We start from the raw sequence: 13,484 nt of genomic DNA on the forward strand, positions 1-13,484 counted from the left end.
CCTGGAGCCGGGGGGGCGGGGAAGGGGCTGGCTGGTGGGGAGGGCTCCTCTGTAAGGCAGGAAGACAGAAGTTCCCACCTGAGGAAGCTCCACTAGAAGGCCAGGGACACGTCACAGGTCTGGCTCAACCAGCCCCGCGTCGGAGTCCGGCCGGTGGGCTGCGGGGGCCGCGACTCTGAGATCAGAGAATACGCAGCCGGCGCAGGCCCAGCCTGCGGCCAAGGACGCCACGACGTGTGTCGAGCAGAGCTCCGCGCATGGGCGGGACACCCACTCGGGCGGGCCCCCGGGGTCCACCCAAGGCGGCAGAGGCCAGGCGGGCTGTGGCCAGGGGTGCCCTCAGCCCCACTGCGGCCCATGCCCTCTCCATTCACTTTTTAAGTAGCTAAGGTGCTGTGTCCCAGACAATATTCTGAACACTTCTGTGATGGAGGGCAACGAGGTGAGTGTATTATTTGGGAGGCAGTCAGATGACATACCCGGAGAAGGCAGTGGCACTCGACTCCAGTACTCTTGCCTGGAAAATCCCATGGATGGAGCAGCCTGGTAGGCTGCAGTCCATGGGGTCGCTAAGGGTCGGACACAACTGAGCGACTTCACTTTCACTTTTCACTTTCATGCATTGGAGAAGGAAATGGCAACCCACTCCAGTGTTCTTGCCTGGAGAATCCCAGGGACGGGGGAGCCTGGTGGGCTGCCGTCTCTGGGGTGGCACAGAGTCGGACACGACTGAAGCGACTTAGCAGCAGCAGCAGCAGCAGCAGATGACATACATATAGAATATGTTCAGGAATAAGCAAGGTAATTCTGAGAGTAGTACAGTGCCATAAAGAAGATGTAAGATGGGCTCGTTCAGAGGGAGGGACAGGTAGGGATGATCCGAGGAACTGACGGTTTGATTGCCTCCTGCATTGAAAAACATCTGGTCATGAGGATCTGGGGAGGAGCATTTCCAGCAGAGTGCCAAAGGCTTTAAGGACAACGCAACTGGAGTATTAGAAAAGAAAATAAAGGAAGAGAAGTAGTGTGTGAGCAGGGAGAAAAGAGGTGGGGAGAGTCAGGCACAGGCAGGATAACTAGTCTGAAAGCCAAGGTGAGGCGTTTACAGGGAGTTTGGATTTTATTCTTAGTGCAATGGGACCCTGCTGGATTTTGTCAGGCAATGATTATATTCACATTTACATTTTTGTAGCCAGGAGGAAATACATCAGTGGATTAATAGAGATCACCAAGGGGTGGAGGGGTAATGAACAATTTTTTCTTTGTTTCTGTGTGTTTTCCTGTAACGCCCAGACTTTGACAACTAGAAACAAACAATAATTTATCTTTTTAAAACCATGCACCGGAGAGCAATGCAAGCTAATGGCCACCATTTACGTGGAGCCATTTACAGGAAGAAGTCTTTTGCCCATCATCCCATTGCATTTTTGCAATAACCCCATGAGTTAAGTCAGACCATTTGGAAGGCACAGAGACTCTAGCAGAAAATGTCAGAACTGAGACCAGAATAAAGTTTCTACAGCCTTTGCCCAGGTTGGCTGATTCTGCCACACAGTGAGGTCTCTGGGGCCCTTAGGTCTGCCTTAGATTCATCCAGATACCCAGAGGCCTAGGAAGAAGTCATGAGATTACTGCCCCGTACCCCTGTCTGAGGGAGAGTAGGGAGGGAACAATGCCCCCAGTTGTACATGGCTAGTGCAAGAGCACGTGTGTGCAAGAAGAGGGGTCTTGCCCATAGGGTAGATGCTCCATAAACATTTGTTAATTAGTGAAATGACTTGCTTTCAGGAAAATGCTGCTTACTCTTGGGAGGTGGTTTAGCTGACTTCACAATTCATTAGCTGTATGATCTCAGGTTAATTATTCTACCTTCCAAGCCCAGAGTCGTCATCTGTAAGATGAAGATAAAGCCTGTACTCGTTCACCTCTGTGAAGTGTGATAGTTGGGGGCAGGCTCTAGAACCAGACTGCCTGGGCTTGAATCTGCTTCTACCCTCTTCTGGTTATGTCCTTGTGGAGATGCTTAGCCTCTCAAGACCTCAGTTTTCTCATCTGTAAAATGTGAGTAATAATACTTGTCTCCTAGCACTGATGTTAGGATTAAATGAATGGATGAGAACTTTGAAGAGGTCGTAGCACATAGTATGTGCTCCTTGAATGTCAGATAATATTAGCATTAGCATTATAGGGAGTTTGCATCAAGGAAGAAGCTTTTGGAAGCACAGAACTTAACACGGTGCCAATAAGGCTGCTACTGCCTTTCCACCCCATGCCTGCCATGATCACTGTTCCAGTGATTTTTCATAGGAATCATATAAATTCACCAGCCACCTTTTTGTTTAGAAAGGAGACCGCTTTCTAAAGGGGTCACCAGGAGGTCCTTTGCCAAGTTAAACAATAGATCTACTCTCTCTCATCTCAGGAGGTTTATCTGTTCAAGATCATGGGAAGAAACCTCTGACATTTTTCCAGGGTCTCTGTCTCTAATTCATTTAAGGAGCCACTTTTTACATTTCAGGCTTGACATTTGCTGAATGACATGAATGGAGACTGCTCAGGTGAGCAGCCTGGGATCACATGACCTTTGACCTCTGCCCCTGTTTTCAAGCTTCAGTTGTTTGAAGACCACCAATAATTGTGCAACAGCTGTATACCCCTGGTCTACTGGGTCTCCTCTTCCCTCAGTATTTTTCTTGAATTTGTTTCACATTTAAAGCTCAAAATATGTTGATTCTAAAGGGAAGCATACTCATTACTATAAATGGAAAGCCACAAATAGAAGCTACTCATAAAAAGAAATATTATGCAAATGAAGCAGTATTACTGAATTCTAGAGGAACAGGGTCGCCCATTGAAGACTCTAGGCTCATGAAGCCTTTTAGATGTTCATTAAATGGGATATGTGGAGAGGTGTGACAGAGGTTAGTGCCCCATTGAGTGTCTTCGTGGTGTAATAAGGATTGAGAAAGACTTTAAAGAGGGAAAAACTCTCTAGCCACCTGATTCTATCTTTTTATTTCTGCATCTGTTCACCTCCTAGAACTTTCTCCTGTCTGCTAGGGGCTCCCTTCTATGCTGTTCAGTTCTTTATTCAGAAAGGTAAGGAGTGAACAGCCCATTCTCTGCTTCTCGCTTGTTAGGTCTTTTTAGGAAGATTCTTAGCCCTCTCTGAAATGCCACTGCCATGCTCTTGCTTAGTTGTATCTGATTCTTTGTGATTCCATGGACTGGAGCCTGCCAGGCTCCCCTGTTCATGGAGTTTTTTAGGCAAGAATACTGGAGTGGATTGCCATTTTCTACTCCAGGGGATGTTTTTGACCCAGGGATCAAACCCGCATCTCCTGAGTGTCCTGCATTAGCAGGCAGATTCTTTACCATTGCATGACCTGGGAAGCCCCTCTCTGAAATGAGGGAGCTGGATTAGAAACATTCTTCTCTGATGATTTTCAGACCCCCAAAGTGTGCTTGGCTGCCCATCCATGTTTTTCACCTGCGGACAGAGCAGGAATGAAACCCACCCCAAGGATGGTCTCGTGGAATAGTTCAGGTCTCTGGATCTCCATGAGAAGCAAAGAAGTAGGATTCACCACATAGCCACGAATGAATGTACGTTTCCAGAGGGGTGCATTTTCTGCATGCTGAACTGAGCAGATGGCTGTGTTTGAATGAAAAAGGAAATACACCCTAGGAAGAAGTGACAAAACGACTTCAGGTTTCATCCCCTCATTCAGCAGCCCCTGCAAAAGTTTCCTTCATTAGAGATCCTGGGGTAAATGCTGCTGAGGCATCGCTCCTAAATGATTCCTCTTTCCAGGTCTCCTCCCTGCTTCTAAATTGCTTGGAATCTGTCGCACCTGTGTGTATTCAGATTCTTTAGCCTGACGTGTGAGCCCCTCCTCAGTCTGGTTCTAATCTGCACTTGCAGTTCTGGCTGCTGGAATGCCCCTTCCTTGAATCTCCTGCTTTGGGCAACCTGGTTCCCTGGCACAGAGTAGGTGTGAAAAAAATGTAATTGAAGAAAAGAATCTGTCTCATGCTGGGATGCCTCTACAGTCCCTTTCAACATGTAGTTCTTGAGTGTCAGGGACGAATGGTGATTGAAAGCTTCCTATATGCCTGCCGTGGTGGGATGACCACTGTCTCAATTTGCTGAGGATTTTCCTGATTCTGGCACTGGCAGACCAAGAACCAGGAAGCCCATGTGACAAAGGCAAATCAGGATGGTCGGTCACCCTGTGTGTTAAGACTGCACGTGCTCTCTCTCCGTGGGACCTCCGGCACAGTGGGGGAGGAGATAGTAAACAAATTATCCCACAAAGTCATTACAAGCTGTGATGAGTGCAAAAAGAAGGCAGCCCCAGGACTTCCCTGGTGGCTCAGTGGTAAAGAACCCACCTGCTGGTGCAGGGGACATGGGTTCGATACCTTGTCCAGGAAGATCCCACGTGCTGCAGGGCAACCTAGCCCACGATCCACAACTACTGAGCCTGGGTGCCTAGAGAAGTCCTTGCAGTGAGGAGTCTGCACACAGCAATGAAGAGGGGCTCCCTGCTTGCTACAACTAGAGAAAGCCCATGCACAGCAACGAAGACCCAGCACAGCCAGAACTAAATTAAGAAGAAGGCAGGTGTGAGCTGAGTGATGTGGGTACGAAAAGAAAAACACAGGGTCCCAGACCTGGAGAAGCTCCTGATTGCAGCTAGGAGAGAGAAGGATACACAGCTTGTTTAATGTCAAGTACCGAATGTAATGGATCAGAAATACACACTCCCTTTTCCCTCTTCACAATGCACCATTTCTATTTTAATTGCGGTTTCAAGCATCAGAAACTCACTGGTAAATTAAATAGATATACATCAATCAAAAGGGCATTACAAGGAAAAGCTGAAAAACTAGGAGGCCTTGGAAGAGAGAGAAATGATGGTCTCTTAGGGAGCTGAGAGAGTAAAAAAATATGCCAGAACAAAAGAACATGCCTTGTTCCATTTCCATTAGAAAAGCTGACTCAAGTCATCCTCTGCCCGTGGGTTTCTCTGCCCAATATTCTAACTCCAGTAAGAAAGAATTTGATAGCCAAACCTGGGTCTCATGCCAACCCCTTGGCTAGGCTAGGGTGGCTACCATGATTAGAAATCCACCAAAATAGTTTGTGATGGGGCCCTGGGGAGCGGGGTGGTTGCTAATGGCAATGGAAAAGCCAGGATGCTGGAAAGGTGAGGGCCTCAGTCACCTGTATCCCTCTTCATGAGGCGGTCCAGACACTGCCTGCCCGAGGCCTTCCGGTACTGTGCTCACTGCCTTCCAAGGAGCTCTGCTGGCCTTGTGTCCAGAATATCCTGTTCTGTTCTGCGACCATGGACAGCCTCATGCTGATGTCTGTCTTCAGCTGATGGCACCCTGGCTATGCCCACCTTAGAGTGTGCACTAGGTCCTTGGGCATGGCCTGCACGTTTCCTGGCACAGAGGCATGCTACTGAGGACTTTCGAGAGAGTTCTAAAAGAGCCCATTGCCCTGATGATCCCATCCGCCTTCCCCCCGGGCCACTGCCCTTGAGCCAAACCAGTCTTCTTTCGGCTTCTCATGCACTCAGCCTGCTTTGCTATCCCTTCTGCCCATTTGTCTGCTTTGCTGACCTCGTAGCTCAGCAGTTCTGCATCGGGGAGATTTTGTCCTCCAGGAACATCTGGTGACATCTGGGGACAGTGTTAGCTGTCACACTAGAGAGCAGGCTGCCACCAGCATCTTACAGGTCAAGGCCAGTGATGCTACTAAATGCCTCATAAAGCACAGAACAGACCCCTGACAGACCCCCCAACAGAGAGCCATCAGGCCACGCACACCCCTCAGGCTGAGGTGGAGGAGTCCAGGGCCGAGGCTGAACGCCCACCTCTCTGCTCAGAAGTTCTCCTCGCCAAGAGGCCTTCTCTCCCCATCCCCGTGTCTCTCTCTCGCCCCCTTTTGTATTTTCCTAAAATGACTGTGTCTGTGTATTCAGTTGCTTATTTGGGGCCTGTCTCCTGTACAGAAGGGTCAGGCCTAGGAGACTGGGCCCCCGTGGGCCTTGTTTCCAGCCTGGAAAGCAGCACCCGGCTCCCTGTGGGCTGCTCCACAAAAACGTGATGAGTGAAAGTTTCATAGAGGAGAGTGGCTCCACCTCCTCAAAGAGCAGAGGTCAGAACACTGGGCTGTGAAGCCCCGCCCTTCTCAGCCTGGCCATCCTGGGATGTATTTGAATTTGTTTATTTCCCCAGCCAGTTCACATTTAGCCTTTGGCAAGTTTCTGAAGCCTCTTTCGACTCAGTTTCTGCATCTGTCAAGTGGGGCTATGTTTATTAGCTCCTTCCTCGCAGAGACGTGGTAGAGATAAAATAAATTAACCCACAAAACACTTAGGAACACGCCTGACTCAGAAGCGCCTTAGTAAATGCCATCTCTCATCATCATCATCACAATGACTTGGCCAGAGTAGGCGGTGAAGATGACAGAATGGGCTCTGGGGCCCTCCCAGAAGATTAGGGGATTACTGCAGCTTGCAAAGCCAAAGCTGTCCCCACTTGGTTTTGCCAGCTCCTTCTCTGTCCATGAAATAAACCAGATGAAGCCTTTATCCATCTCTTGTTTTGAGAAGGAGGCTATCAGGAACTGTGGATTTAATGTGGCAGATGGTGCTGTCCTTGAATTATGAAACCAAAGGAGGAAATTAAAGTGCTCCCTTGCAACAGATACGGGCCAGAAGGGGTAGAGGGCAGGGCCCGGGCCACAAAGGAGAGTGAAGGAGGTGTTTTATCAGCTGGACAATGGCTATTCCTGAGAGTAGCTGGAGTCCTAGAATAATAGAATTTTATAGCCTAAAATCATTTGAGACTACTTTCTTCATTTTATATAAGCAAATGAGCCCAGAGAGGGAAAGTGACCCTCGAGGTCACATAACCAGTTAATGACAGAGCAACCCATACCTCTTGTTCTGTTGATCAGGATTATGTTTTCTGTCCCAGGCCAAGACCACGGGCAGCCTCTGTCCCAGGGCGTCCAGACTTCGAGCATCTCTGCTCTGGGGCACGTGTACTCTATGTCTCTCCCCAGCACATCAGGGGAGTATGAGCCAGAGTTCTGGAACCCTGTCTGGGTCTTAGAACCTCAGTTTGCTTATCTATAAGATGGGAATAATAATAGGCTGTATCTCACAGGGTCACTGTGAGAATTTGGTGAGTTACTATCATATCAAGCATTTAGCCATGGGCTTGGAACATAAAATGCTCTGTAAAATGTTGGTTGTTATTATGGCTCCAGAACTGACTAGGGTCTGAAGGTCCCTAGGCTGCAGGCCCCTCAGAGGCCGTGCCCATCTACAGGATATCTTTTGTCCTCTATGTCGTGCCAGGCAATTATCACCTGCCAGGACCTCAGTAAATGGTAGTGGCTGACAGCTGGCCCCCTTAGAGACCCCCATTTCTCAATGGGAACAACAGAGCACCAGGAAATGCTGCCAGCAATGCATGTGACTTTGGTCACTAGTTTAGACTTTAATCCTAAACAGATAAAGCAACCCTCCTGTCCAGTGGTGAACCAGCCTCATGATGAGGGCTGTGTTTGTTTCCCATCCTTCCTCGGCAGGCAGTGTGGAATCTTTCCCCAACTAGCTGTGGGCTATTTGCATTTAAATTGGTTTTCTCTCATTATAGAAATCTCTTAGGTCAGCTGCAGTTTCCATTTTCCCCGGCATCAGTCTGGAAGCTCCATTTCTTGCTTGAGGGTCCCTCATGCCTTCCTCCTTCTCGCCGACAGTGAGCTGTGCTCACCTATTCTCATCGTGGACACCAGATAGCCTGAGAAAGTTGCCTGAATCCCAGGCAGGCTTGGCATGTTTCCTCCAGGAGAAGGTGGAGGCTGGGGAGGGGCTGGAGGATACTGGACCCTGCTATTGGAGTAAGGAGACCCTGGGGGCTTCACCTTCTGCACCTAGGCCTCATTTTCTCATTTGCTTAAAAAAAAAAAAAAAAAAAAAACACACATTGATCAAGTAAGTATGATGCTAGATGCTTGGAATGCAGAGATAAATAAGACACATCTATCACGTCCCAGGAGCTGCCTGTCTAGTCAAGGAGAGAGAAAAGAATACCAAAAAATTTAATATAATCAAATAATTGCTTTAATAAGGATCAAAATAGATTCAGCCAGAGCATAGGCTTTCAGATAAGGCTCATCATAAACCACGGTCATACACATGCACACACACACTAGCTAACATGTTTATAGCATTCCATGTGTGGCCGGGGATCTTTCTAAGCAGATAATATAGTAGATCTCTATTTACGTCTATATCTATATTATATCTATATTGAGCTTCCCAGGTGGCACTAGTGGTAAAGAACCTGCCTGCCGACACAGGAGACATAAGAGATGCGGATTTGGTCTCTGGGTCGGGAAGATCTACTGGAGAAGGGAATGGCAACTCACTCTAGTATTCTTGGCTGGAAAGTCCCATGGACAGAGGAGCCTGGTGGGCTATAGTCCCTGAGATCGAAAAGACTCAGACAAAACTGAAGGGACTTAGCACCATATATATATATGTATATATAATATATACGTGTCCGTGTGTACGTGTTCAGTTGCTAAGTCATGTCCAACTCTGACACCGCATGGAATGTAGCCTGCCAGGCTCCCCTGTCCATGGGACTTTCCAGCCAAGAATACTGGAGTGGGTTGCCATTTTCTCCTTCAGCAGATCCTCCCAACCCAGGGATTTAGTCCACGTCTCCTGCACTGCAGGCAGAGTCTTTACTACTGAGCCACCAGGGAAGCCCATAAGGCCTTTCCTTTGCTTTATTGCACTTCACAGATATTATGTTTTTCATAAATTGAAAGTTCGTGGCAACTTTGTGTTGAGCAAGTCTGGGTGCCATTTTTGCAATAGTAGTTTTTTAATTAAGGTATGTACATTGTTTTCTTAGAAATAATGCTATTGCATACTTAATAGACTATAGTGTAAACATAATTTATATGCACCAGGACACCAAAAAAGTTGTGACTTGATTTGTTACAATATTTGCTTTATTGCATTGATCTGGAACCAAATGTGCTATATCTCCAAGGTATAGTTGTGCAAACATACAAATATATTTATACATAATATACAGACATATATTAAGTAATATACTGATTTAATGTTCATGGTAGGCCATAAAGGAAGTGCTATCATTATCATTGTTTTCCAAATGAGGGAATTGAGACACAGAAAGGTGAAGTCCCTTGCCCAAGGCCATTGCTAATCAATTGCAGAGCTAGATTTGCGCGTAGGCAGTCCAGCTCCATGGCTTGTGCTGTTCATACTGTGTTATACCCACACCTGACAAAGATGATGCACTTATGTGTTTTCACCCTAATTCATCTTTCAAGAAGCATTCAAGGTCCACTACCCTGCTAACCTGACCCACTGATGGGCTATGGACCATGGTTGAATCGAACTGCAGAAGGAGGGTCCAAGTCTGCTTGGGAGAACTGGGGAGGGTGAAACAGGGAGAAGATGCTTGCAGTGGATTTGAAGGATGACTAGGAATTTTCTGGAAGGGTAAGAGGAAAAGCAGAGTATTTCACTAAGGACAAGACTGTGCTGATCCCCCAAATATTAGCAAGTATGGAAATCTAGGTCTCATGGCGAGTGGCGGTGGGGGTGGGGGCTCAAATTGCATGACAGGGCTCAGATGTGATGTGGACTGAGCAGGTTTTGAGCCACGGGACAGGGAGACTAGCCAAGACCAAACCACGAAGGGCCTTGAATATCATGTTCATAGGCTCTGTCCTGGGGGCCAGGGGAAGCCATGAAGTGGTCAAGTTGGTTACAAGGATCACTCTAGCTCTGGTGTGGAGGACTGCCTGGACAGGGACACCAGAAGACACTATAATCAACAGACGGAACCAAGAGGTGTAAGAGCTACAGTTGATCCAGTATAATCAATTGTGTTAGGTGGGGGCTTTCCAGCCAAGAGGCACCCCTGCTGCCCAGCGACGAGTGGTGGAGCTGCATCGACCCACAGAAGATATCCTTATCTAATTCACCCAGACACCTTATGGGCTGGTGGTGGCCCTCGTGTGTGATAGTCAAGAGGGGTGGGGAAAGGGCTGAACGAAGGCTGTGGCTTTTGTGGAAGAGATGGGGGACCAAATGTATGAGACATTGTGGGGTAAAATAATCTGGTCTTGGTGACCAGCCTGATGCCAGGGCTTGAGGGAGAGCGAGAGATGGGATGGTGCCCAGTGTTCTGGTTGAGTTTAATCAGCTTTAATCCTACTTCAGTCTAACACCAGGGAAAGTTCTCTGTAAAGGACCAGACAGAAACTATTGTAGATTGTGCGAGCCCTGTGGTCTCGGTTACAACTGCTGAACTCTGCCATTATGGTGCAAAACACTCATAGGCATTGTGTAAGGGAATGGTTGTGACTGTGTCTCAGTAAAGCTTTATTTACAGAAACAGACTGTGGGACGGATTTGGCCTGAGAACTGTTGTTTGCTGACCGCTGCTGTATGCCATCAGGTGACCCAACCACCAAGGCAACCAACTCACATAACCAGGCACCCATTGAGGAAGAGAAAGGCTCACACCGCATCAGGTACAGACAGATCTCATATCTCTTCTTGAATGATGTCTTCCTGTTCACAAAAACTCATCTGAATTAAGGAGTAACTCCAACGTCTAATTCCCGGAGCTCAGCTCTGGCAGAAGGGATGTCGCTGTCTCACTGCAGCTGTGCGGCCTCTGTTACAGTCACAGCGGAGGCCTGGGCTGGCGTTTCTATCAGTTACAGGTGCAGTGCTAAGAGACACTAGCTCACCTCCACTGAGCACTCACTTTACACCAGATGCTGGGTCAAGGGCTTTACTTGGATGAGCTCCTTTAATGTTGACCAGACCTCAGTGAGGCAGATAATGTACAGATGAGGAAACCGAGGTACAAAGAGGTTCAGTGTCTCTGAGGCTGGAAACTGAGTAGTCCACCTCCAGAACCTAGGTCCCCAACCACTCTCCAAAGCTGACGTCACAGGTCTACATGGATGACCACGGTCCTTATGACAAACCCCCACGCTAGCCCTAAAACACTGGAGAAAGCTGGCCAGGCGCTTGGGAAACTTTTGTCCTCTGGCCTGCGTGGCACTCTTATTAAAGACCAGCAGTCCAGCAGACATACACCTGCTTCTAAACCAAACCAAATTGACAGGGTAAGTCTCTCCAAGATCTCTGTTTTTGAGCAAAATGGTTGTCAGAAGCGAGTCTGGATGAATAGATTGATATCTGAAGGCATTGCATCTAAGGGGGCAGGGACAGAAAATCAGAGAAAACAGCTGATCTCCATGGGTTCACTCTGCAAACATCCACTGAGGGCCTTGTCGTTCCCTGTTCCTGCCCTCCTGGAGGGCACTGGCTGGGAGACAGCCAGACACAGAGCAGACCACTGAAATGCCCTGGGCATCACACATGGTGTGGTGAATCCAGGGTAGGCTGCGGACATGGGGCAGGGACATCTGTCTTAGCCTGAACAGAGGCACCTGGAGCCCAGCCCAGACAATCTGGGGGTAGGGTGGTGGTAAGGGCTATTCCCAGGGAGGGAACAGCATGTTCCAAGGCAACGGGCAGGAGGTGAAGCCTTGCTGGAGTGAGGGAATCCTGTAGAAGGGATGTGGCTGGAGATGTGGGGAAGCTGGCCCCCAGCTGTTGGTCTAGACCACTCTGGGATGGAGCCCACCTCATTCTCAGCTCCTTTCTGCAATTAGAACAGCCTCTGAGTTCTAGAGGAAACACAAATTGCTGGTCAGAAATGGCGATGCCAAGAACACTCTGCTGACGCTGCGTCTTGAAGTCATAAAAACAAATAATAGTAAATCACCTAAATCACATTGTCGGTTCCCCCCTCGCTCCCAGAGGCTGTGTCTTGCTTACATTCACAGACAGTTTGAAAGTGGGAAGATATTCATATTCCCATCACCTTGTTGTATCAGCCAAAATAGTAACAGCTCTCGTTTGGGGGCCCCTCACAGTGGCTAACAGTGAGCTAAATGCCTTATAAATAATATCCTGTTTAACAGAGAAGCAATCTGAAGCTCAGGGAGGCATCACAACTTGCTGAAGTTCCTGTGTTAGGAAAAGAATAGAGCCAGGATCCAAACATACACCTTCCTGACCTCTGAGCCTGGAGACTTCCCGCTCAGCCTCTTAGCCTTGATATGAGAGAATTTAAGGACTTTGTGGATTTCTGAGAACATTTTCATCTTTTATTATATTGGCTCCTCCAAAGAACTTCTGAATTTAGCATGTAAAAAACCCTGGGCTTGGCAAGGTACAGTGTCCTCCCCAAGGTCACACAGCTTTTAAGTAAGGGGCCAACAGGAGACTTGAACATTACCATTCCAAAGCCAAAGCTCTATCTTCTTTACCGTGGCTTCCAAGTCCACAGCAAAGAAGACAGACAGCTAACGTTACACCCTTGGATGATTCTTATTTTAAACCACTGCCCCCCACCCCCGAAACTCATGTTCTCTTAATCTCGACATTGGCTGGGACGTATTCATCAAGCAATCAAAAGACAAATACCTAGGAGAGCAGAACGTGCAGACCGCAGCCAAAATGACCTCACAAGGAGCAGGTTGTGCCAAGCAAATCTAATTTCCTCTGACAGAACGGCAGGCTGGGAGATAAGGCTAAAGGCACCGACGCTGTCGTTTCCCTGGTTCTGAAGGACAAGTTCGATTAGCTCCACAGAAACACCTGCGGAGGGGGAGGGGGGGCAGCTCACCCCATACACACCCACAGAGGCATTCGCACACACAGACACGTCTCCAAAGACACGCGTGCCAGTCGAGAGATGCACACAAATGCATATGCACAGGCACACATCTATCCACACACCCCCAACTCAGACACACACTGTCACCAAACACACACACACACGCTTAAATACAGACACAGTCAGAGATACACAGTCACACAGAGACATGCAAATACACATACACTTACATACAAACATGTCTGCCTCCCCTCCTCACGCAAACACAAGAGGTACATGCACACATTCACACACAGAAACAGAGACACACGTGTATGGTCACAGACACACATACACAAACCAAGACACATCCAGTACCCCTCACGGCCCAGAGGAGCGTACTCTTCTCAAATCCTCTTCCGTAGCCTGCAAATTACATCCTGCCCAGACCGGAGCCTCTGAAAGCTGTATGCCTCTGGTGTCCATGCGTCTTCTCGACTCTGCCTTGGCCTGGTGTCTTCACCCAGAAACTTGAAACGTACCCCAGCAGCTGTGTGCGGTTGAGAAAGATCCCACACTTCGGAGTCAGGCTGGTCTGTGTTCTATAATAGTTGAGGCTCTGCCAGTCACTAGGTGTGGGGACCTAGACAAGTTTCTTCACATTTCTGAACTTCAGTTTTCTCATCTGCAAAAGGGGCTGATAACCCCGGTGATGAGTCCACTGGACA

The 13,484-nt window shown here is 48.2% G+C and overlaps 1 long non-coding RNA gene across 1 annotated transcript; it reads right to left on the minus strand.

Annotated features, from left to right (window-relative positions):
• Window positions 1-9,024: 9,024 nt before the first annotated feature.
• Window positions 9,025-13,263, minus strand: LOC147350565 (uncharacterized). The gene is made up of 3 exons (XR_015148976.1): window positions 13,135-13,263; window positions 12,585-12,723; window positions 9,025-11,782 (listed from the first exon to the last, which is right to left on the minus strand). It is a non-coding gene; the product is annotated as an uncharacterized LOC147350565 (long non-coding RNA).
• Between the last annotated feature and the right edge of the window lie 221 nt (window positions 13,264-13,484).

The sequence above is a fragment of the Bos grunniens genome, chromosome 20 (assembly GCF_055505025.1).
Source record: "Bos grunniens cultivar Pamir isolate PY7600 chromosome 20, Bosgru_T2T1.0, whole genome shotgun sequence".
Classification (NCBI taxonomy): domain Eukaryota; kingdom Metazoa; phylum Chordata; class Mammalia; order Artiodactyla; family Bovidae; genus Bos; species Bos grunniens.